The sequence below is a fragment of the Carya illinoinensis genome, chromosome 1 (assembly GCF_018687715.1).
Source record: "Carya illinoinensis cultivar Pawnee chromosome 1, C.illinoinensisPawnee_v1, whole genome shotgun sequence".
NCBI lineage: Eukaryota > Viridiplantae > Streptophyta > Magnoliopsida > Fagales > Juglandaceae > Carya > Carya illinoinensis.
The window spans coordinates 52,884,910-52,897,496 of record NC_056752.1 but is presented as its reverse complement, the minus strand read 5'-3'; positions in this window follow the sequence as shown (position 1 = coordinate 52,897,496).

Sequence of the window (12,587 nt, the reverse complement as noted above, 5' to 3'; positions counted from 1 at the left end):
TCATTGCATCCAGTTCTTTGTGTCCTTCTTGATTTGTTCCAAGTCACAAACCATTTGGTCCTTTTCTTCACAAGAAAGCATGCAAGATTATACGACATATATACAGCAACTACGTACTCTAATTCCGATCCCTAGCTTTTTGATCCCTTCATTAGTTAATTGTGAATTTGTGAGGCAAAGAGCAGTAACTTCGATGATAATGTACTTACTTCTAGTAATCGCTGCTGTTTGATTAATACATATAATACATATAGGAAAAATATAGTTGTAAGAACAATTGTGTACTAATTTGTGCACTAATATGATGTGATTGGTCAAAAAGTAGATTTTATTAAAAACAGTGTTAATTAAAATATTAAGTATGAATGAATCAGTATTGGTACACAGATTAGTATGCGACTGTGCTTGTATATAGCAAAACTCATACATATATGCATATATTCCCTGCTGAATGATCGATGTATAATTATAATAAACACTAAAGATTACATCGAATATAAGAAATTTAAAACATACAGTTTCAATGAAAAACACCACACATTTTCATTGATCTTTGAACCAAATATATACAAGTGCAGAAGCTATTTTTGGTAACTACATATACACGCAAACTAGTATTGTGCATGAATAAATTTTACAATAAATGAAAATATTTACAGTCAATGGAAACAACTAGGATTCTATATTTGAGCTTGATTTGGTTGACTTAGCTGATTTGAACTTGATTCAGTTTTCTGACCAAACCATTGTCTAGGCAACTTCTTCAATCAGTACGTTGCCTAGACAATGGTTTGGTCAGCAAGTCTGCAAGCTGGTCCTGGGTGTGTACATGTTTGACATGGAGAGTCCCTTTTTAAACCAAATCACGAATAAAATGAAGATCTATTTGAATGTGCTTCATGCGAGAATGATAAACTGGATTAAAACTTAGATGAGTGGCTCCAAGGTTGTCACATAACAGAGAAGGTGGATCTTTGAGAGGAAACCCAAGTTCATTGAGAAGGCCAAGTAACCACATTATTTCCGAGGCTGCATTAGCTAAGGATCTGTATTCAGCTTCTGTAGAAGAGCGTGCAACAGCCCTTTGTTTCTTGGAGCTCCAGGAGATTGGGTTGGTACCAAGAAAACTAATATAGGCTGAGGTAGAGGAACGATCATCAACATTCCCAGCCCAATCAGCATCGGAGTATGTCATAAGATGCCAAGGAGTGTCCTTTCGGAGCTAAATGCCATGAAAGATGGTTTGCTTTAGATATCGAAGTAACCTTTTTGCTGTTGTCCAGTGTGTAATGGTGGGCTTGTGCATAAATTGAGATAACTTGTTAACAGCGAAGGATATATCGGGACGAGTAAGTGAAAGATATTGAAGACTCCCAATAACTTGTCGAAATTCAGTACTATCAAAGGAAGCAGTACCATCAACCAATTTTAAGGATGTACTAGTAGATAAAGGAGTGGACACATCCTTAGCACCAGCCATGTTGGTTTTGGACAGCAAGTCATGGATATATTTATGCTGAGATAGAAACAAACCTGCACGGGTTGGGATAACTTCCACACCCAAAAAATAGTGAAGGGGGCCCATGTCTTTCAAAGAGAATCTAACACCAAGTTGCTGAATGATAGAGTGCACAAAGTTGGAATCATTTCCAGTGAGCACAAGGTCATCCACATAGACTAGAAAATAGCATATAATCGAGCCACTTTGATAAATAAAAAGAGATAAATCAGCCTTAGAGTTATGAAAGCCAAGGTGAACAAGTGCATCCCTGAGTGTGGAGTACCAAGCCCAAAGGGCCTGCTTAAGGCCATAAATTGCTTTCCGTAATTTGCACACATGATTGGGTTTGGACGAATCCTTAAACCCTGGAGGTTGACTCATATACACATCCTCAGGCATGTCCCCATGCAAAAATGTATTGTTCACGTCCATTTGTCTTAGAACCCAGCCTTGAATAACAACAACTGTAAGAATAGATCGAATAGTGGCAGGCTTTACAACGGGACTAAAAGTCTCCGTGTAATCAATCCCGAGTCTTTGATTATACCCTTTCGCAACACGGCGGGCTTTGTATCGGTCTATCGAGCCATCAGCCTTTCGCTTAACCCAAAAGACCCACTTACAACCCACGGGATTTGAGCCAACTGGAGGGGAAACTAAGTCCCATTTGCCGTGTCTCATAAGTGCAGTGAGCTCCTCGGACATGGTAGCATGCCATTGAGGCATGGATAAGGCTTGGGTCACACACGTTGGTTCAAGACACAGGGGAAGGGGATGTTTGGTGACAACGTTGAGTTGTTTGAGTTTGAAGATATTATTCATAGATCTGGTGGTCATGGAGTGTGTGCGTCGTGTGGAGTTGGGAAGTGACCAAATGGGTTCAGAGTGAAAAACAGGGGAAGGGGAATAGGGAGATATGCGGGGAGCAGATTCACAATGGGATTCAAGTATAGGTACAGGCAATAGAGATGTAGAATCTGAATGATTGTGAGAATCTAGAATTTCATTAGAATGAGATATAGGGATATTACCTGGAGGAGATGAGACTGCGGCGGAGAAAGTTTCTGAGACCACTGGGACAGCATGCGATGGCGGCAGTGAGGAGACTGCAGGTACGAGCGAAACGACATCATGTGGGTATGGCACGCCAGACAGAGAAGAAGAAGATGAAGTCGGAGAGGAACCGAGGGAGGCTAGGGTTCGGGCTTTATCAAAAAGGACATGCCGAGAGGTGTAAATCTTCTAGGTAATGGGCTCAAGACATTTGTATGCGTTTTGGGTTGTAGAATACCCAATGAAGGCACACGGGCTGGACTTGGGCTGTAGTTTGTGGGTGTTATACGGCCTGGTAAGGGGAAACAAAGACATCCAAAAAATTTTAATTTGAGGTAGTTTGGTTTTTGACCAAAAAGAGCCTCAAATGGAGAATTATATTGAAGAAGAGGGGTGGGTTGACGGTTTATGAGATATGTGGCAGTTTAGAATGCATGGGGCCAATATGAGAGAGGAAGATTGGCATCATGAAGTAAGGTAAGGCCAGTCTCAACCAAGTGACGATGATGACGTTCGGATACACCATTTTGTTGAGGGGTGTGAGGGGCAATACTGTAGTGACTAATGCCATGGAGAGAGAGAAATAGTTTGAGACCGATATATTCGCCACCATTGTCGGAATAGAGACTTTTAATTTTTGCTTGAAAACGCTTTTCAACGAGAGTTTTGAATTGAGGAAAAATGGTCTTAACACAAGATTTTGCATTGATGGGATAGAACCACATATATTTAGTGTAATGGTCAATGAAAAGTAAATAGAAACGAGAACCATCAAGACCAAGACAATGAGCAGGTCCCCATACATCAGTATAAATAAGATCTAGAGGAGCATTACTCTGAAAGCTCGTGGATCGAAAAGGTTGTTGATAAGCTTTATTAATAGAACAAGAGGAACACAAAGAGTTCATTGTTTTATTCATAATAGGAAGTGAAAATTTTTTGACAAGATGTTGGACAATTTTAAATGACGGATGTCCAAGACGCTTGTGCCACCTATCAAGCGAGGTCCGTTCATGCACATTAGCCACCATTTGGGAAGAGGAGCCCACCAGTGATTTCGGAAAAATGTAAACATCGCTTTCACATGCACCACTTAGTAGGGTTGCCCCCGTAATCTGATCCTTCACAAGAAAATAAGAAGGGTAAAACTCAACAAAAACATTATTTTGAGAGGTGAAATGATGAACGAAAATTAAATTTTTGCAAATATTGAGGACACAAAGAGTATCACGAAGAATAAAAGTCCGATTTGGAGAATTTAAAGTCAATGAACCAATATGTAAGACGGCCAAACCTGACCCATCACCAATAACAACTTCATCAGTGCCATCATACTTAGAGTGAATAGATAAATTCGCTAAGTCACCAGTAATATTGTGAGAAGCAGCGGAATCAAAAAGCCATTTTTTATCCTATTGATTTGACGTAGTTGCACAGTTGACCGTGACTTCAGATGGGTGAAGCTGGGGACAAGACTTGGCAATATGGCCCATTTGATCACAAAATTCGCATTTCGATTGATAATGACGCTAGTTGGAGGGATTAGAGGGCTTGCGATTTTGCTGGGCTTGAAAGTTGCGATTTTGGCCTTGAGGCCGAGAAGGACCACTGGCCTTATACGTGCCTTTTAATTGAGACCCACCAGACTTCAGCTTGTTGCGATAAGAGAAGTTTGCAGAAGCTACAAGTTGCTGGGTTTTCAGCTCCAAACGCCGCAGGTAGCTTTCATGCCCTACAAGGATGTCGTGCAATTCTTCGAAGGCCAAGGATGTTTCCCAGACACGAATCGGCACTGCAATTTTCCTGAAATCAAAACCCAATCCGTTAAGAACATAAAGGGTAAGATCATCATCAGAGATGGGATGATCGATAAGGGCGATTTCATTGGCAAGGGCTTTCACCGCATGCAAATAATTAGGGATGGAACGAGTTCCTCGCTGAATCAAGGTAAGTTCTTCCTTGAGTTGCATGGCTCGGGTTCTAGATTTATTACATATGATTCAATTTTTGCCAAGCCTCATGAGAGGTTTTAGCAGTGGCGATGAGGGGAGTAATGGTAGTGGAGGTTGAAGCCAAAATAGTACTTAGGATTAATTTATCCTGACGAACCCAGTGAGTTTTATTTAACTCGGTGGAAGAAGTGCCGACAGGGAAGGGGCACTGTGAAATGCCATTGACATAGTCAAGGAGATTATAGCCGATGAGGAGAGCTTCAAATTGAGCTCTCCATTGAGGGAAGGTAGATGGTGTCAGTTTCTCATTGATCTGTGTAGAGATATTGAGAGCAATGAGGGCATTTTCAGTGGGTGAGATGGGATGAGAGTGGGGTGGATGAGTAGAAGTTTGTTCCGATGAGGAGGCCATCTTAGAGAGTAGGATCTGTTTGCTCGTGAGAGAACAACTCTCTGGATACCATACAAGAAATTTAAAACATACAGTTTCAATGAAAAACACCACACATTTTCATTGATCTTTTAACCAAATATATACAAGTGCAGAAGCTGTTTTTGGTAACTACATATACACGTAAACTAGTATTGTGCATGAATAAATTTTACAATAAATGAAAATATTTACAGTCAATGGAAACAACTAGGATTCTATATTTGAGCTTGATTTGGTTGACTTAGCTGATTTGAACTTGATTCAGTTTTCTGACCGTGATTGTTGGAATCCTCCTTAATATCAAATTAGTATATATGCATATATCCCGTGCTGAACAATCTCTCTTTAATAACCCTTTTCTTATTATTTAGAACTCTCATGGGGTCAATACTGAAATATAGTACTACTGATCGTCTTGGTGGTTGCATGGAGACATATATTAGGGGTGCTACCCGCACCATACGGTGCGGGGTAGCCCCCCCCCCCCCGCCCCCCGCCCCCGCATGGGGCGGATGGGGAAAATCCACCCCGTCCCCCGCCTCCGGTGTGCGGGGGCGGGGTACCCCGTCCCGCATGACGGGGTACGGGGTGAGGGGCCAGTCCGTCCGGCCCCCCGCACCCCCCTTCTGGGCCTTGGGCCCAGAGGCAATTTCTGGGCCATTTTGGGCCCAGAAGCAATTTCTGGGCCAATTTGGGCCCAGAAATCTCAGCAATGGGCCATTTTGGGCCCATAAAATTATAAGTAAAAAACAAAATAAAAAATTTCCGAAATTTAAAAGAAAAAAAAAAGTGTTATGTCTAAGAGTCTAATACGTAATAAACTAATAATAATAACTAAGCTATTACAAAATTGAAAGGCTAAACAATTACAAAATTACAAACATAAAAGTGTCCAAAGGACATTGTATCAACATTACAAATTATTGAATACAAAATTTTTACAAATCATTAAAAATTGATCATTCTAAAGAGGCTTGTCAGCTGTGGCTTGTCTTTGAGTCAAGAGGTGTGACAGTTGGGGCGGCCCGGGCTTGAACACATTTTTATGTTACAGAGGTGCTAGACGTCTCATGTGTTACTACAAAAATTAATATTAAAATTAATAACGATGAAATGGAAATGAATATAAAAAAATTAAAATAATAAAATAAAAAATAATTACCAGGTGGTCCAGATCCAGACTGATCACCACCCTCATCGGTCTCCTTAAAATCTAAAATATCCGGAACATGAATATCCTTTCCTATCGTCCAACTCTGTGTGCATATCAATGCCTCTACAGTTGTAGGAGACAATGAACTACGGAAAGGATCCAATATACGACCTCCGGTACTAAAGGCTGACTCTGAGGCAACGGTGCTAATAGGGATGGCCAAAATACAGCGGGCAATCTCAGAAATGATGGGATATTTCTTTGAGGCATTCTTCCACCATCCTAATATATCCCAATGATCATCATCATCTTGGACCATATCCGCTGACAAATAGTTGTCTAACTCAGAAACGACCTCCGTAGATTGATGGACTAGTGTGGGATTCTGTGCGAGGGTCTTAGTCCACGGCATTCTGCGCTTCTTTGTAGGAGGCCCGGTCACGATGTCTGTAGAAGGAGTTGGGGTCGGTGTATGTGTCTTCGATGTAGTACCACCCTTAATTGCCATAAACTCGTCATACAATTTTTTCAGGGTATCTCGGGCCAATTCACCAATAATGTCAGTCCATACCTGATCGTGAACAAGTCCCAACCCATATAACAAGCCTGAAACTTTCAGACGGGGATCAAGAATAACAGCCACATATAAGAAAATATTCATTCTAGTCAAATCTCCCCAATACTTGTCATATTTTAGCATCATGGAACTTGCCATCCCCCTCATCCTTTCATTGGAACCCCTACGCATATCTTCTAATTCTTCTTTTACCCTACATATTTGTTGACAAAACCCATGGGATGTAGGGTACAAAGAACCAGATATATTCAACGTGACATCATAAAATAATCCAAGAAAATCAACGAAAGTAGAAACTACCACCCAATCATCATCATTAGGCTTTCGTGATCCCCCGTGCTCATCAAAGTATTTGACATATTGGATGTCTTCATCACCCAATAATTGAAAGACTGCCTTATATTCCTGGGCCGCCTCCAACATCAAGAAGGTTGAGTTCCATCTGGTAGGAACATCAGTACAAAGACCCTTCTTCGATGTTATGCCCGCAGCCTTTGCAGCAATTTTGAATTTCTCCAATCTTGAAGGAGAAGACCTCACCCATTTCACAGCCATTCTAACTCGGGCAACCGAGTCATCAACATCTTTCAACCCCTCAGTCACAATTAAATTCAAAATATGTGCAGCACATCTAACATGCAAGTATTCACCACCCAAGAATGTCTTATTTGCATCTTTAAGATAATTCTTTAGATATCCCAATGCGACATCATTAGAGGACGCATTATCAACTGACACAGACAAAATCTTTTCCAACCCCCACTCCTTTATTGCGGCCTCCAATGCCTTCCCAATCGTCTCACCCCTATGATCAGTTATTTGACAAAATTTAATAATCTTTTTGTGCAGAACCCAATCAGCATCAACAAAATGCACAGTCAACGACATGTAATTCATATTTTGGATAGAAGTCCAAGTATCGGTAGTGAGGCAAACTACCAAACCCATGAGTTGGCCCCTCAAAACATCTTTATCACGAAGGTACATCTTCTTAATATCCTTTGCCACGGTGTGACGAGAAGGAAGTACAAATCTGGGTTCCAACTCTTGGACAAATTCTTGGAACCCTTTACCCTCCACAAATTGAAAAGGCAGCTCGTCCATGATAATCATACGAGCTAACTTCCTTCTACACTCATCGGGGTTATACTTCGTATACCCCTTCAATGTTGGCCCCCCGGCCCCACTACTCCCATCAGCCATTTTAATATCTAGTCTAGATTGGCCCTTCTCTACTAAGGATTTTAATATTGGACTCTTCTTGCATTGTTCCTCTAGATGGACCTTCAGATGGGATGTACCATGTTTCTTATAGTGACATCCATACATTTTCCCACAGTGATTACATTTAGCTTGTGGGTTGTTGGGGTCCCCACCCTCTAGTTTGGTAAAGTGTTGCCAAACTATAGATACAGGTTTCTTGCCCTGTGTGGGCTTCGGAGCAGGGCAAGGTGTACTCGTTATAGGGGTAGGAGTAGGGTTAGTTTCTGGGGTAGGGGTGTTGGCTGGGGAAGGCGAGCTATCACTGAATTCCGAAGACATTCCTGATTTTCCAACAAAAAAAAAAAAAAAAAAAAAAAATTCAAGAAACAATCCAACACAATCAAAGTACAATTCAAACTACATTCATAACTATTATATATAATGATGATAGTTAATAGGCCATGTTAATAGGCATTATTTTAATAGGCCATGTTAATAGGCATTATTTTAATAGGCCACTTTAAAATAGGCATTATTTTAATAGGCCACTTTAAAATACATTTTTTAATAGGCATTATATTATTTTGTTCTCTCATTATTACTTTTCATATATTTAATTTTATAAAATTCATTTCTTAATAGTTACTGACATTAATATTAGTATATTGGTATATTTTTTAATTTTTTAAAATCTTGAAAGATGTTTAAAAAATATGAAAATGAGATATATGTTAAAAAAAATAGTTTATTTACCACATGACAAAAGAAATAATAATTTATGACAGAAAAATATATATTTTTTTATGGATATATTAAATCTGTGTAGAGAAGCTGTACTTTGTTTATTGGATGTATGTGCAGAATGAGATGATTTGACAAAAATGACTTATTTCCTTCAATTTCAGATTGACCCCTATTAGATCCGATTAGTTTCACTTTAATAAGAAAATTTATTTTAAATATTATAATATTTTCATCTCTTAATTTTTGTCCAATCATTTATCTCTATTCCAACGTCTAAAAAATATAAAAATAAAAGCAACATTCATAACAAGTAACAACTCAAAAAATGCAACTCTGATAAAAATACATTTAAAACTTTTCAACTCTGATAAAAATGCAACTCTGATAGAATTTCAGAACAATAATTTTGATTTAGGGGTTGAAACCCCTAAATCAAATTAGGGTTTCGGATTGGAACCCCAATCCGAAACCCTAAATTGATTTAGGTTTCAACCCCTAAATCAAATTAGGGTTTTGGATTGGGGTTCCAATCCGAAACCCTAAATTGATAGGGGTTTCAACCCCTAATTCAAAATTAGGGTTTCGGATCCAATCCGAAACCCTAAATTGATTTAGGTTTCAACCCCTAAATCAAAATTAGGGTTTCGGATTGGAACCCCAATCCGAAACCCTAACCCCTAAATTGATTTAGGGGTTTCAATCATGAAACCCCTAAATCAATTTAGGGGTCTGAATCACAATGAAATTAACAAAAAAAAAAAAAAAAAAACAGAGCATTCAATCGGGAATCCAAACAATCACACAATCCGAAGACATCCACAGCACACAATCCAAACAATCCCATCCTCCATCTCCGATTCAACCCCATCCTACCTCCAATCTCCGATCAAAACTAAAAAAAAAATAAAAAATAATAAGAAAATCAAAAGGGGAGGAGACATGTTACCGTGCGGCGTGCGTCCGGCCTCGTGCGTCGTGCGAGAGAGAGGGATGATGGAATACGTGCGGCGGCCGGACTGGTTGCCGGTGGGAGGAGGGAACACCGAATGGATTAGGCCGAAGGGGGTGAAGCCGTGAAGGGACTCGGGAGGGGAGGGGTCCGAGGGGAGGGGAGGGGAGGGGAATCAGGGGATCGGGGGGGGGGGGGGGTTGGGTTATGGGTTAGGGTATTTAGAGAAACGGCGCCGTTTTGTGGTGAACAAAACGGCGCCGTTTCAATTAGTGGGTTATATTATTAACCCACTAATTGAAACGGCGCCGTTTTGTCCACCACAAAACGGCGCCGTTTCTCTTATATAACTTATATATATATAATATATATAATATATTATATATTTATATTATATATATATAGAGATGCGGGGCGGGGGAAACACGGACCGGGGGGGGTCCGTATCCGTCCCCCGCCTCCGCTGGGGGTGGGGATACGGGCCGGGGCCCCCCGCCCCGGCCCTAACGGTGCGGGGCACCCCGCCCCGCCTATGCGGGGGCGGGGCGAACGGGGCGGGGCAGCGGGTTCCGGGGCCCCGCTGCCCACCCCTAACATATATCAAAGATTTATTTAGTACATCATGCATGCACATCTCCTTAATTATTAATTAACAGATCAAGTCCTTGAGCATCTATATTGCAGAAACTTAAGACTGATCTGATCAATTCTTAACTTCCCAAAATAGAAGTACGTAGTCTCAAAGAATCTATACCGATTATAATGTTTGTCATGACATATCGAAATCAAATGATGAAGCTGCAGTAGCATCGATAAGCAAAAAGAAAGAAACGAATCTGAAATGCATGGGAGGCAAAAAGGAGAGGAGGAGGGAGAGGACATTGGGATATTTTAAAAGAAAAGACATTCGGACGTTAAAAGAAGTAATAGTATATATGCCATGCACCTATAATATTTATTCTATCTTCCTTGACGGAACCTTTAGGGTGTTTGGTTTTTTTGTTATTTTTTTTTTAACTAAAGTATAGTTCCTAGCTAGCTATATATGTACGTTATTCTGAAATTGTTCAAAGGTTTCCAACCAAAAGCATGAGCAGTACTTCGTTCTTGAATCCAAAAAGTATGCAGTGCAAAGCCATAACCTTACCATATTCGCACCATTCCACCAACTTTAATTCGATCTATAGCCACTGTTACCTTCAGCACATCATGCATGCATGCGCGCGCAACCATTGATCCTAATTAATTTGCAGGTACCCACCGCTATATATACATCCACGATATATCGATCGATCGCTAGTGTAAGTTATATTCTTTTGTTTTATTATTATTCATTAATCGTTTCGATTATATATTGTACAAATTACTCGTACTGTACGTTGATGTAGACTTGTAGCTTGCTAGGTTTCATTTACTCGAAGAAAATATTTGAAACGAACCACGAATTTTTCGCCACCGACCAAATATAACCTCGACAGTGAAGAACATATTCTAGCTAGGGGAACGTGGTGATCATGATGAGTATTCCAAAATGCCCACAAGTCCAGAAACATACCTTTTAGTGCATTTTATCAATATCCATTTGCTGAAAAGAATAAGTACGTAGCTCTCGTTTATAAAGTTGTAATAGCATGGGAAATAGTGCAATATGTATATGAGGTGCTCGATGTATTAATGGATATGATGAAAAAGCAAACATATAACAAGACGTTTGGCAATAATAAATTTAATCAACTTTTGCGTGTAAGAATTAATGAGCACTTACATATAAATTACATTTTCAACTAACATATATGCCGCATGCATCCAGCACGCAGCGAGTCTAGAGATTCGATTTTGTAGTAAGTTTAGGGGTTCAATTTTGTTAAATAGGGGGTCGGTGAGTCTAAAAACTTAACATTATCCTCCAAAGAGTTTAGAAACCCGACTTTGTAGTGAGTTGGAAACTCAACTTTATCGAATAGGGTGTTGGTGAGTCTCTAGACTGATCGCAAGATAATATATAGCTGTTAATTAATTTCGGAGTAGTTTGAAAGTTTCACCAAGAAGTAGATCAACAGCGTTAATTAATTATATTATGAGACAATCAAGCTGCCACTTTGAAGTACGTTTAAAACGTGTAGAATAATGCGATTGAAGTGGTAATGCAGACGGGCATACATGACTTCCGAATTTATACGTATTTTATTAATTGCCCAACATGGCAACATCAAAGATTCCCTGCATGCATCAATATTAAATGATGTAGTATATAATATTATTGTAATGATCATGTAATTATCTGACATACGACCATGCATGCATAGTTCTGATCATCATTTACTAATTAAAGGACTGAGCCAACTAAGCATGTCAATTAATAAGCTGTCTTATAAATTACGATGACTCGTCCAAGTTTGCGGACCCAAAATTTCCCTCTCCAGCGAAAATGCATATTGTGTCTCTGAATCAATTATAGAGAGATATTGCTGAAATATGTGAGAGCTATATATGTGTGTGTCATAGTTTACATATGTCATCATAATCTATGAAGTTGCGTAATAAAATTGATTATAATGATCACACCATTGTTCAATCAAAATGATATTTAGGTTAGAGAAATGTTTTAACCACAAACATCGAGATTTTATAAAATTATTTTTATTATAAATTATATCTAATAAATTATATGAAGTTATGTTAATTTATGAATTTAATTTTATATTATCTCTTTGTAACTATAACACTTCTCAATCTTTAGATTATTTGACTTAAAGAAGAATGCAAAATAAATTAATAAAAAACTTATATACATATATATATATAAAAAAAAAAAAAAAAAGGCGTGGAGTGAACAATTATTATCCCGGAAATTAAGCGAAGGTAAAGCATCCATCTATACATGATCTATATAATATGCATGAATCGCTAAAGGTATGGCCTTTCTTCCTGCTTCAATCAATTTAACAACCACACAATAAACGGCGCTCATCCAAAGATTGCATTTACATAAGGTTAGAAATGTTATAATTAATTTACCTAC